Below are 13,870 nucleotides of genomic sequence, written 5' to 3' on the forward strand. Positions count from 1 at the left end.
TCTTAGTGATCAGAATTTGCCCAAGGGGCACAGAGCCCATAGTTCACCAAGAATGGGCGTATGTCTAAGAGGACCGGGGCTAGGCTGGGCTAGGCTGAAAGTTTTCTTGAAGTGCATATGTGAGAATAGCACAGCTAAAAATCCATTATCCTTCCTTCTGCCACACCTTCCCCAGCTTCCAGGTAGAAGGGTAGGGGCTCTTGGGCAGGGAACAGAGTCACAGCTCTCTCAAGGTTTCTGTGATTCCCAGAGCTTTATGCAGGCAGTGGGCAGGCATAACCCCTGGTGCTGCCTGACCCCTTCCCCTAGCTCAGGGCTTTTCTCTGCCTCGGAGCACCAGGGCCTGCAGGATGTCTGACAGTGATACAGTTCCCTTGACCACACTATTCCCATCCACCACTACAAGTCGATGAACCTCAGCTGCCACCAGCCTGTAGCATAGGGTCTTCAGCGTTTCCCATGGGCAGCACTTGAGGACGCCCTCAAAGTGATGTGATCAGCGTTGCAGAGCTTTGGTCACAGACACATATAGGTTGTTGTAGGGCTTTTCCTCTGCCAGACTGGTCACATCACACTGGGAGGAGATGTCCGCCACACTCCCTTTTTCATACATCGCAGGCACGGCTGAGACTCGGTACTGTACCAAGATGCCCAGAGCCACACAGACGGGGGTAGTGGTGCAGACCAGTGTTGGCACAGGTGCCAATCTGTAGCTCTTCCAGAGACTTAGACATGGACTCTGGCTTGGGGAACTCAGTGATAAACAATTTGAGGAACTTGATGATGAACTTGTGAGTGAAGATGTACAAGGTGTTGTACGATTCTGGGTCCATAACCAGCAGCCTGTGATTCTTGTTTCAAATTAATGAAGAGACAGCATCAAACAGGCAGACATTAGGAGAAATGCAGGCAAGTGGTTTAAAGGAATCCTGTAGGTACACCTAGCTCCAACTTGTGTTCTTCCAGCTGACAGATCTGTACCAAGCCTAATTTATAATAGTGGTGCAGGATATTGATGAAATTGTTGATGGTAGGCATGCCTACAAAACTCTGCTTCCCACTTTCCCACAGAGGGGAAGCTCATACACCATTAGTCAACAAAGCAAAGAAAACTTTTTTCACCTGCAGGGAAGTATCAAATACAACCAATTTGGAGCTTGTGGGATCAGGTCACAGCAGCTATGGGACTTCATGAGGGAGGTATGCACATTATTATTGGATTCTGGGGTCTCTTGAGGACGCTCATTTTCCAGAGCTGGGGACCTGTCTGAAGAAGTCACTGTCTCCATGGCAGGAGGTGCCTGCTGGCTGCCCCAGGCAAAAAATACTTTAAAACAAAGACTATAATAAGAAATAAGGAAGGACCCAGCAGTTCCACTTCTGGGTATTTATCTGAAGAAACCCAAGACACTAAATTGAAAAGACATACACATCTATATGTTTATTGTAGCATTACTTACAATAGCCAAAATATGGAAGCAGCCTAGGTGTTCGTCAATAGATGAATAGATAAAGATTACATACATACAATACAATATGGCTCAGTCATAAAAAAGAATGAAATCTTGCCATCTGCAACAACATCAATGGACCTAGAGGGTATGGTGCTGTGTGAAATAAATCAGGTAAGAAAGACAAATGCCAGTGACTTCATTTATATGTGGAGTCTAAAAACCAAAATAAATCAACAAGCAGAACAGAAACAGACTCATAGATACAAAAAACATTTTGACAGTTGCTAGATGGGAGGGGGTTGGCAGCTGGGTAAAAAAGGTGAAGGGATTAAGAAGTACAAATGAGTAGTTACAGAATAGTCACGGGGATGAGAAGTACAGCATAGGAATATAGTCAATAATATTGTAATAGCTACGTACAGCGTCAGATGGGTACTAGGTTTATTGCAGTGATCACTTTATAAGTTATATTGACATAAATGTCTAATCACTGGGTTGTACACCTGAAACTGATATAATATTGTATGTCAATGGTAAATGAAAAATAAAAAAATATTCAACATAATAAACACACCTTTTTTTAGTTTTAGTTTTTATTTTTTAAATATATTTTATTGATTATGCTATTACAGTTGTCCCATTTTTTTCTCCCCTTTATTCCCCTCCACCCTGTACACCCCCCACCATCATTCCCCCACCTTAGTTCATGTCCATGGGTCATACATATAAGTTCTTTGGCTTCTCCATTTCCTATACTGTTCTTAACCTCCCCCTGTCTATTTTGTACCTACCAATTATGCTTCTTATTTTCTGTACCTTCCCGCCATTCTCTCCCCTCCCCCTCTGCACTGATAACCCTCCATGTGATTTCCATTTCTTAGATTCTATTCTTTTTCTAGTTGTTTGCTCAGTTTGTTTTTGTTTTGTTTTTTCAGGTTCGGTTGTTCATAGTTGTGAGTTTGTTGTCATTTTACTGTTCATAGTTTTGATCATCTTCTGTTTCTTAGATAAGTCCCTTTAAATACATCTTTTTAAACAAGGTCACCTCTGGTGATGGTGAGGGGTGAGGCAAAGACTGAGAGTTCATATTATAATTAAATGTTAAATTATGTTTAGCATATAAACACAAAATTTTCAATGGAAAAAATGGTTCAAGGTAATGATTCAATAAAACAAGACAGAGATAATGAAAAATTTAAAAAGTGTTCAAACTTATTAGTAACCAAAGAAATTCAGTGATAAACTATTTTTCCTATCAAAATAACAAATATTAACAAAAATTCATGTCATTCAATAATGGCTTGGATGGAATGAATAAACTGTTCCATACATTGTTGGTGCACCCATCTAAGAGGGCAATTTGAGATTGTGTGCTCAGGTACTAAAAGATATTCACATCTTTTAATCAAATGGCTCTACTTTAGGAATTCATCATAAACACAAAATTAGATGATTAGGTCAGAGAAATGGACAAAAATATTATATACAAATGTGTTCATCACCTCAGTATTATTTCCAATGTTTTATTATGAAAAATTTCACAAAGCAAATGTGAAAGAAAAGTAGTGTATTCCCATACTCTGACCACCTGGACCCAACTACTGATGATGTTCCGCCGTACTTGAAAGTAGGCCGCCGGCATCCTGCCGCTTCATCCTCAGCACCTCACGCTAGTGCTCTTTACAAGAGCAAAGGTTTAGAAGGAACCGAGCGCACGGGGCAAAGGCAGGCTCTACAGGTTATAGGGTGTTATATAGACATGAAAGTGTTGTTCGCGATGCATTTTTAATTACCTTGAAAATACTCGTTCTGTATCACTGAATGAATAAAGCCAAATTGTATGACTTCAAGTATAACACACCAATAGTTAACATTTGTTACGTCTGAATATTAGGATTGTGTGTAATTTTTACCTTATAAGTTTTTAGCTTAAAAACGCTCATTCCCCATTAACATTTAACAAAAAATGAAATTCCAGAGAAGTGATTTGTTCACGCAACAAATATTCCACAATGGTTCTTTCCTATATGTAATGCCATATTGCACCCCCAGTATTAACGCCACTTCTGAAATAAAAATACGAGTCTGAAGAAGCTTTAGGAAAAGTCTGTGGTTCCTCTAGCTTTTCGCCTTTGAGAGAAGTTCATAAGCTGCATATCACGTATCAGAAACTACTAGTGAATTCCTATCTGGGTCAATCCAAGATTGTGTCTGTTACTATTTTTCCTATTTCTGATGACCCTGGAAATTGTCCTCTATTCCAACTGGTTGCCTCTCTTAACTGGTCTGGAGAGCCTCTGATCACATGCCTCAGTAGGGGCAACTTTCAGAGGGAAAACCATTTGGGAAGGACACACGTCACCTGGATGCCTACTGCAGGAGGAATGGCAGCAGGGGAGGAGTCTAAAATAAAGCTGAATTCACTCTGCCGGCAGATTCCCTTCCTCTCTGGGCTTGTTTCATTGTTTGTGAGATGCTGAGTCTTGACTGGATGACTTCTCAGTTCAATGTGAGTCGGAGGCAGCAACCCTCAATCTGAGCCCTGGGGTCCTGACTGACAGGGTACCATCGGCCCAAATACCTACGGAACTCCAAAGAAAATCAAGAAAGAGGACATTTGGAGTATGTGCCCACCCTGGTCAGGCCTCCGCTCCATGTTGGGGGAAGAACTCCCCTCCTGGAATGTGTGAGACCCGGTCAGACTCAGCCTCCCATGGTCTGTGGCACGTCCTTGGCAGGGGGTTCATGAGCTCAACTCGCAGACCTAGTTTGAACTCCAGTTGCACGGATGGTGCAGCTTTCTGTGGGCACGTCCTGCAGAGCCGGACACAAAGTTCTGCGCCCAAACTGCCTAACTTCACACACAGGGCTTCTGTTTGCTGTGAGCTCTTGCTCTCTGGTCTTTGTCCCAGGGCTGGCCTAGCCCGCCAGGCGGCTCCGTCACTGGGAAAGGATTGCTTCACTCCAGTAGCAGGCCGGTTTGGAAATTGGTGCTTTTGAATCATTTTCAGGAACAAAGTGCCTATCAATTTGAAACCCCCTCACACTCTCTGTGTCTTATCCCCCTTCACAGACTTGTCACAAATGAGCAGATATAAAATCAGGCAGGAATAGGGGGTACCACTTAGAAGGGAGCAGATTTACGCAAAGGTCCCTCATGATGTATCTGTTCGGAAACTCCAAGGCTGCTACAGAGTGGAGAGGCTATGTTCTGGAATGAGCACGTCCTGCGACACAGTAGGAGAAATGATACCCTGAGCGCCTAGCCGACAGCCCCATGGAAACCAGTGACCTGCCACATATGGTCTGTGACTAACGCGAACTGAACTTTAAAAGGCATAATTTTGCAAAGAAAAGCAGAACAATAATAAAATTCATAAACCCTTTACTATAACTTTTATGGCTTTTCTCCTGATACACTGAAAATACTTTTCTTTGCTGAAATCCAAGGCACAGAGACTTAGGATACCAACTATTCAGAATTAGTAGTTGAAAATTTATTAATTTGTAGAGAAAAAAAGAAAAGAAGGAAGGAAGGAAGGCAGGAAGGAAGGGAGGGAGGGAAAAAACAGAGCTGGGCAAAAAGTCGAACTTCGAGCTTCATACTACAATAAAGAATAAAACAAAAAAACCCCCATAATACAGTGTTCTTACTAGTGCCTTTTATTAGAAAGCTGCTTGCCTGAATGCTCACAGACACACACTGGCCGACACCATCTGGTGGAAGCCTGGGTGAGTGCCCAGCCCTGACCTGTGGGATCCATTTGGAGCCCTGGCTGGTGCCTGCGAACTGCCTTTCACACCGCCTTCCTTTGACCTCTGGAGTAATTGGAAAACAGATGAAGTTTTGTTGTGGAAAGTTCTGCTCCTGGAAATATGCCCAAGCTTTTGATATGGGAAAATTTTATATCTATTGCTTCATAATTCCCAACACATATTGTAAACCCCCACAATTTAGGGCACTTTAGTTCACTGTACCAAAAATAAATAAATTAATTTAAAACAACAGAAGGAATTTATTTCCCACAGTAATGGAGAGGGGGAGAACCCAGCAGAGCTGCGGTTCCCTGGGGCAGAACGAAAGTTGTTACTCCTCTTTCCTTTCCGCTCCCTCTCTTCCTTCGTCACTCCCTGGGAGTTGCTAATCTGGTTGTTCTGATTCTGGGACACTGACTGGGTCGTGCTCTCCTGGAACAAGGGTGGTAGGAGTTTCTGTGTGTTACTGAAGCATTAACCTGATTCAGGGCAGACCTGCCCATTTTCCTTTCTCAAGGGAGTGAGAGCTGAGGTCTTAGCCAGTTGAGGAGGAGGCCTAGCCATCTCTCTCCCTTTCTCTCCTATAGGGGCCATGTTGGGGGGTTTCTCTCTTTTGCTGCCAACTAGAGGATAATGCAAGCCCACGATTTGGATCGAGACTCAGGAGCAAACAAACTGAGGACTCCCCTTTCTGCCCAAGGTCTCAATCCTTCTCACTGTGGTGTAGCACAGAGCGGTGGTTCTCCAGCATTAACGAGCGTCAGAATCCCCACAAGGGCTTGTCAAAATGCAGGTGCTGGGCCCTAACCAGAGGGTCTGATTCAGCAGTTCTGGGGTGGGACCTAAGAATCTGCATTCCTACCACATTCCCAGGTGCTGCCCATGCTGCTGGTCCGGGGAGCACATTGTGAGGTTCAACTGGCCCAGAGTGTCAGACACAGCCCAGCTTAGGAGAAAGTCGTATTTTGCTTTTTTTTTTTTTTTAATTTCCAAACGGGGTATTCCTTAGATGAATACCATCAGAAGAACCTCACTCTAATAAAAAGAATAATAAAATTATTAAATTATCCCAGAAATCAATGATGGGAACTCAAAGGTTTTTAACCTGGAGAGGAAGAGGTCAAATCTCTAGGAGGAAGCTGACCGACCACATGTCCGCCATACATGGTTAACAAAGCTCAAGAGGCAGTGAGAGAGGGCTTGGCAGACACGGGGGAAGATTGCCAAGCGGCCACTACATTAAGCAAGCACACTAAGGGGGGCTGGGGGATGCTACCCCCAGAGGTCTCTAAAATCAGGACCAATGACCACCTCACTTGTGTGGCTTGAATCTGGAAAGAGAATACACATTGTGGAAGAATTGCAATTAATTTGACTCTCATTCTCTTCCAGAAACTATGCTAACTACTGTACTTTATCCTTATAACAATTCTATAAAGTCGGTGTTGATATTACCAACATTTTACGATTGAGGAGGCTGAGGTCACCAAGGCCTCTTGCTCATCCACCTGGGAAGTAGCAGAACTCAAATTCAAACCCATGTTCGTGTGATCTCCCACCCCAATTTAGATAATATATGAAGCTATAATCAGCTATTGGCACTTTGTATTTTCAGCTTAAAGAGTCATTCCTGTCCCAGGAAGTTGGGAGGAAGAAAGGTCCCTGTAACTAAATGAAACACACATGATAGGTAGGTTTGGACACGCAGTGGGTGAGGGAGCTGGGGCAAGAGGTGCTGGAAGCATGAAGGCTCTGGCTAAACAGTGGGGCGCTGGGGGCGAATGCGAAGATCGTGCACACCTGTGGAGCAGGTCACCCTGAAGAGGGCAGAGAGAAAGAAAAAGAAAAGCAGCTCACAATTTGTCTATTTTGCAACTTTGCTTAAGCCAGATCTGCTGTTATTCTGGGTGTAGCCAATATAAGAGAAACCCAAATTCAACAAAATGGCTTAATCAGAATGGAAGTTTATTTCTCTTTTACGTGAAAATCCAAGCTAGGAGGGCAATTTTCCTTTGTGAAGATGTGAGGCACTCAGACTCCTTCTGTCTCGTTCCGCCATCCCCAATATGTGACTTGCTCTTGTGCTGCCCACGGCTGCTCCAGGTCCACTGCCTCGTTCCAGCTATGGGGACCAGACCCACAAGCTCACGTTACTTTCCTTATACACCTTTAGCTGGAACCTAGTCTTATAGCCACATCTAGCTTTGGGGAAAGCTAAGAAATGTAGCGTGGTGCTTTTTCTGGGTAGTCATGTACCCAGCTGAAAAGAACAGGTTCTATTATTTGGAGAGAAAGAGGAAAGGAATACTGAGAGAAATGCAGCAGCCGCTGTCTCGGCAGGACCTCGCAAAGTAGTTTAGGAAGCATTCCCCGCGGTAAAATACCGTTCTTACAAAATACATTCCCAAACCCGATCCTTCTCTTTCAGACTCCGCCAACAACAAAGGCCACCACTAGCTGCCCTGTCACCCAGCTAGAAAACCTTGAGTCACCTTGGCCACCTTCTTCTTGCTCACTGTCCAGTGGAAAGTGAGTCCCATGAAGGTAAAGGCTGTGTTGCATTGCTGCATTCCCGGTGCCCAGCAAGGCGCCGAGGGTGTCACTCTCTGCTTCAACCCAGTCAGGTCTTCACGGCTCTCAGAATGAGGTTAGTGCTCCTTTGGCAGTACACAGGTCCTTCGTGGTCTTTCCCGTCCTCCCTCTCTTCTCTCTACAGCCTTCTGTTTCACCCACTGAAGCCATTTCTTGCTGCTCCCTGTGCCCCAGGTGTGGCATGGAGCGCTGTTACGGTGGCCTGGAATGCTCGGGACCACCTGACACAAACCCATTCCTCAACCAGCTATCACTTAGGCTTCAAGATTCAGCTTAGACGTCACTGCCTAAAGGAAGTTCCTCGGATCTGTTAACCTAAAAATAGGAAGCCCAAGTGAGAGGCACCAAGAGTTTATCTGAGGTCACAGAATTGCAATTCAGGGGCACAGATTCAGGCAGAAACCCAAACTATGTCCCAATTACAGGGTAAAGACAAGGGGTGTTTACGAGAAAAGAAAGGGAAATTAATACATCACCAGAAGAGAGAAATTTCTATTGGTGCTAAAAGCTGAGTTATTTTTTTTAGATACCCATGGCTTATTACTGATCTGTCTTCAGAAAAAGTGTCCATAATCAATAGTCTCAGTGGTCAGAATGTCTGCTTTCCTGTTAGTTTTATAAACAGTGGTTTGTAAGACAATGTTGTTTTGGCCCGGTCCAGGTCACTTTGCCGAGTTCAAACATTCCAAAGGTTCAAGGACCAAGATATGCGAGAAGTCCCTCTGGAATGTCTGCTTCACCTCTCCTTTAAAATGGCTCCACATATGTTAACTTTTCACAGATCCTAGTCTAGTTCTCACGCTCTCGGACCCCTTCTGTGTTCCTGTATCTGCCCGAGCAATCCTCTTTCCTCGCACTCATCACTTTTCCTGTTTTCCTGAGGCCAGAGACTGTGCCGATTTGGTCCCTTGCTCAGATCATACACAGCACCTGATGTCGCTTACTATGTTAAGTCCACTCGAAACTTCAAGAATCAAATTGCCCACAACGCTTCTGTTCAGTGCACCTCACAAATGAGGCCTGGATGGAGTATAGTCAGGACAAGGACAAATTCATTCCACAAACATTTGATGAGCACCTGCTTTGTGACTGGGAAAAAGAGTTAAGTAGGGCACGACCCTCTTCCAACAGGGAGCTCCTAGTCTCATGAGGAGAACAAGCCACACTCCCAGCTAAGAATTCTCACCAGACAGATAAGCCCTGACCACCTTCTCCCCTCCTGTAGGGAAGTCTTCCCCCTCCCAGGGCCTGGAAATGGAGCTTGTGCTGATGTAATACCTGCATGTCCCCCCATTTCCCTCCTAGGTCCCAGGAAACTGGCCCCAGGGAACCCTCAGGTCTCTGCACCTTTCACACTATTTCAGATTTTCAGCCTGGTCTCCTGAGATGAGCTTTTGTGTCCCGTTTCCTGGCTCAGTGCCTTTAAGGTGTCCCCAGGGCCTTTTATTCAGTCCCTTAATGATAGCCATTGAAGGCAAGCAAAGCAAAGCTCCATCCAGCCATCCCGTAAGAAAAGAAAATAGCCAAATTCAGTTTATACTTTTCAGGCACAGAATGAAAAGGTATCTCGGATCTGGCAGGAGATCCAAATCTATGTCCCACCACATCTGGAGTCAAAGAAATGGTCACATTATTGGTTTTCCAGTATTTGCATAATCCAAGGACTAGGCATTCAGCAACCTGGCGGCCTGTCCTGGCGGCCTGAGATGGGGAAGAGCTCTGGAGAGAGGAACACCCTCAGAAAGCGGCCGAGGCTGGGACAGGGCCCGCTGGTAGGTGCAGTAGTCACTGAGCATTTCCGTCCAGCTGGTCCTGTGAAGTTCTGTGTTAGGAACTTCGGGGGCAAAGATCTATCGTGTCTTGCTTTCATGAGACACGTGTGTAAGGGTGACACGTGTGTAAGGAGGTATACTGCAGCACGGTTACTGTAACAAAATACTGTCCACTGCTAACAGGCTACTTACATGAATTATGGTCTCCCCATACCATGGATTGTCAGGCAGCTATTAAAACAAAAGCTGCTAATATGAAGGGATCTCTAAGATATGCTGTTATGAGAAGAAAAGGTAGAGAACATTGTCCATAACTTTGATTGGCATAAAAGAGAGAATCCATCTGTTTATCTAGCTGTCTGCAGACACGAATATATGAACATACGGGGTCTTACATGCTTAATAGCTTACTGTTGATGGCCTGGAAATTAAGGTGATAGAAAGACTTCACTTTTATTATAATGTCTGAGTTTTAAAAACAATCCTTAAAGTAATGTTTGTTGGCTCTGGCTGGGTAGCTATGTTGGTTAGAGTATCATCCCGATGCCTCACAGTTGCAAGTTCAATCCCTGGTCAGGGAACGTACAAGAATCAGCCAAGGAATGCATAAATAAGTGGAACAACAAATCAATGTTTCTCTTTATCTCTTTCTTTCTCTCCTGTTCTTCTCTCTCTAAAATCAATTTAAAAAATGTTCCTTTTTGAGTTAAAAAATGTAACAGATAGGGTTGGAATTCACTATTGTTGAACACCCTGCTGGGCACTTGATGTTCATTATTTCATCGACTCCTCACAGCAACCCATAAGGAAGGCATTGTTACCTCAGAATCACAGGTGAAGAGACACACTCGCAGGTATTGTGAGCCGACAAGGACCGCCGGTGCCAGCCCACCATGGAGGGGAATAAATGCCAGAACCAGAGTCCCTGATGGTGATGAAGAGGATGATGGTACCTGTTGATTCTCCAATTTTATACCCCCTCTGGCATGGCCTGGGGAGCCACCACCAAGATGCTCATAAATCAGGTCATCTTCTATCTGGGGCCAGTTCTGCAGAACTCACCTGAAGCAGTGCTTGTCAAACAGAGGCCTTCAAACCAGTGGAATCAGCATGGCATCAGCTGGAAACTTTTTAAACATGGACGCTCAAGTTCTACTCTAGGCCTCCTGAATCAGAGTCTCTGAGGCAGGGGCCCAGGAACCTGCATTTTAATGTCATCACAACAAAATGCTTTTATTTGAAGTTCAACCTCCCTTCTTTTCTTGGTTCTTTCTAACTTCCAACCAAGGACATTACTGTATCTTACCATTTTCCCCCACAAATTCATCTCAGACATGTCTATGTGCGTGTGTGTGTATAGGGTGTTCTTGTGAAGGTTTGGGATAGCCACAGAGGGGCAAGGGTGTTTAGCAGAAATCCTCCCCGAGCCCACAGTGTCTGTCATACTCACATGACCAGCCAGGGTATGGGTGACATCTCTCCACTCCCCATCACCATGAATTCATTCGAAATGGCTCTGCAGAAGTCTAGGCTAAAAGTTCCTCTTTGGAGAAGGTGGATTCTGAGGAATTAGTTTGTTTCCCTAGCCACAATTCTGTTTTTTACTTAAAACTCCATTAAATCTTAGAAGTCTCTGGGCAAGTTGTTAAGGCTTTGCTAGTAACATAAAGATGAGAGAGAGTCACCCGGCTTCTAAAAATCTGAGCACGAGGTAGAAAGGGAAAGCTGGCCTCTCAGTCACGCAGGGAAAGTATAGCTTCCAACCGTAAGCACTTTGAAGCTATTGAAGGTATTAAATGACCTACTGCCATGGACCAGACAGAATTTAACAAGTTTTTCACCCTCATAAACATGTATTTAAGAGATATATCTTTGAGAATTATTGGAAATATTTTTTGAGAAAATTAAAGCTATTTTTGAAAAGCATATGAAACAAAGTAATGTAGACCTCTTTGTTTTTATTTATTTATGTATTTATTTTTTTAACGTGGAGCCCTTTGGATAAAGGAATGACAAGAGTGTCCTTGAGAACTGAGAAAGGTAGAGTCACACCTCACACCACCCACTTCTAGCGTCCCCACTGACGCGGTGCGTTCTTCTGTAGAAGGTTATGTTGGGACGGTCAAGCGTGAATGCTATGGGAGCTAAACCAGCGGCTGGCGACCAAGGGCTGTACTTCCTGTCCGTCTCTGCTGTTCACCTCCTGTAGAACTCCGTGCATTATCCATAGGGAGATAAAACTAAAGTTTTAACTGAGCTAGTTACAAAGTGGTTTTAAATAACAAAATACTTATAACTGAGAGAGAGTACTCATCTATATCTGTAGATATGGTAAGATTTTTAACATGTTATCTTGGTGCTAAGACAGACTTTAGCTCAATCCTCTTGCTTAACAGATGAAGAAACTGAGGCACAGGAAGGGCAAGTGACTTGCCCAAGGTCACGCAGGAAGTAGAACAGCATTGGGGACGCTGTTCCAGGGTGCTTTACCTCCTAGTACATGGATTGCAATGTGCACGGCACAACTAAGTCAACGGTAGAGTCTGAAAATGGACAACAAATGGATATGGTGGAAGAATAACTATTGTAAATTCTTCTAATGAAAAGTAGGGACAGATTATTTTTTCCTTTCCTTGAGAAATGTAGAATGGCAAGGAAATTAGTACAGATTTTAAAGGTTAAGTGATAGTAAAAATAACAATAGACAGTAAATAGTATATGAGAGGGGGGCCTCCCCCAAAACCGGAATTACCTTCTGGAGGGTGGGCCCCTTGTAGTGCAGACTTCTCCCGCCAAACCGCATGACCCCCCTGTGTCCCACCTTCCCTATCCACCCGATCTCACCCTGAGTGACTTTTTTTGTTTTCCTGGATGAAATAAGTCCTCAAAGGGAAACATTTTGCCCATGTGGAAGAGGTGAAACAAAAAACTGCCGAACCACTGAAGGGCAATCGACAAAAGTTCAAAAACTTTTGAGCAGTGGAAGAAGAGTCTCAATAGGTGTATTGCATTAAATGGAGAGTACGTTGAAGGTGACTGAAGTTTAAAGATGTAAGAATAAATACACAATTTTTTATAAATAAATTCCAGGGATTTTTGGCCCCCTTCATATTTATTTATTAGTAGGCACTGGGCTTATTACCTCACTTTATCCTCTTGACAGCGCTGTGAGATTGAGACCCTTCTTATCACCATTTCAGCAGAGAAAACTACGTTTTATAAAAATTTTCCAGTGAAATGACCTATATTGTGGATGGTTGGCTGAACCCAGTCTTGTAGCCTCACTTTCATGGGCACTAGCAGACGGGAGCCTGTTACAAGAACAGAAGCCAGAGGATTTAAAGCCTGTTGTGGCCGAGGGAATGGAAGGACCCTGTCTGAATGCCCCTTGCTAAGTTAACTTCACATATAAACTCATTCATTCCTCTTGGCAATCAGAAGACCTAGTTACTAAGTTTCACTGGGTCCATTTTAAAGATGCAGAAACTAACCGAAGAGAGATAATTCACTTGATGGAGAGGAGCCAAGAGTCAGTGCTAGTGCTGTTTACTTCTGAAGCCACACTGCTGATCACCATGCTCTCTTTCCTCAGTTCTTCCACCTGTGAAGTGGGGGTTATAACACCAGTTGTAACGTTTGGGAGAAGATTACAGCGTGATGCCAGGGAAACGAAGGTGATCTGCCAACTCTTAGCTACTTTTTTGTGGAGATGAGATGGGAAGGGAAGCTTTGTTCGGAACTACAGAATTGAAAGCTTGAAGTTTTCCTTGGATCGTTTGCTCATTTTTTTTTTTTTCTAAGTCTGAATACCAACATACTAGATGCCTCCTTGCAGTTTTCCTTCTGCATACATTACTAAATTATGCATGAAATCTCAAGATGCAAATTCAGCTTTCTTATGAAAACTACCACCAGCTAAAACACTTTATTTGACTGATGAAGGGGAGAGTTAAAAATCAAAATAGCAAGCTGGCTCCCTAAGGGTTTTTCCTGTTGACCTTGGGATTCTGAAAGAAAATAATTAAAGCGGGGCCTGTGCAAGGTTCTCATCAAGATTTATGGACAGAAACTTAAATACCTCAGTGATTCACCCTCTGTTTAATTGCTCCATTGTCAGTGACCTCCACAGTGGAAAATCTGAGTCAGAGGGAGAGTGGGGGGCAGGGAGCTTTGAGGGTTCACAGCAGCTGGGACACCACACTTGCAGAGGTGCTTGGGCCCTTTTGCACACGCCAGAAGGAACAGTTCTTGAATAAAAGGTCAAGGCGTGAGGGAAGGACTCCCGACTGCCCACAG

The 13,870-nt window shown here is 44.0% G+C and overlaps 1 pseudogene; it reads right to left on the reverse strand.

Moving 5' to 3' along the window:
* Window positions 1-310: 310 nt before the first annotated feature.
* Window positions 311-1,289, reverse strand: LOC112315748 (5'-AMP-activated protein kinase subunit gamma-1 pseudogene; annotated as a pseudogene).
* Between the last annotated feature and the right edge of the window lie 12,581 nt (window positions 1,290-13,870).

Source organism: Desmodus rotundus, chromosome 8 (genome assembly GCF_022682495.2).
Source record: "Desmodus rotundus isolate HL8 chromosome 8, HLdesRot8A.1, whole genome shotgun sequence".
Lineage (NCBI taxonomy): Eukaryota > Metazoa > Chordata > Mammalia > Chiroptera > Phyllostomidae > Desmodus > Desmodus rotundus.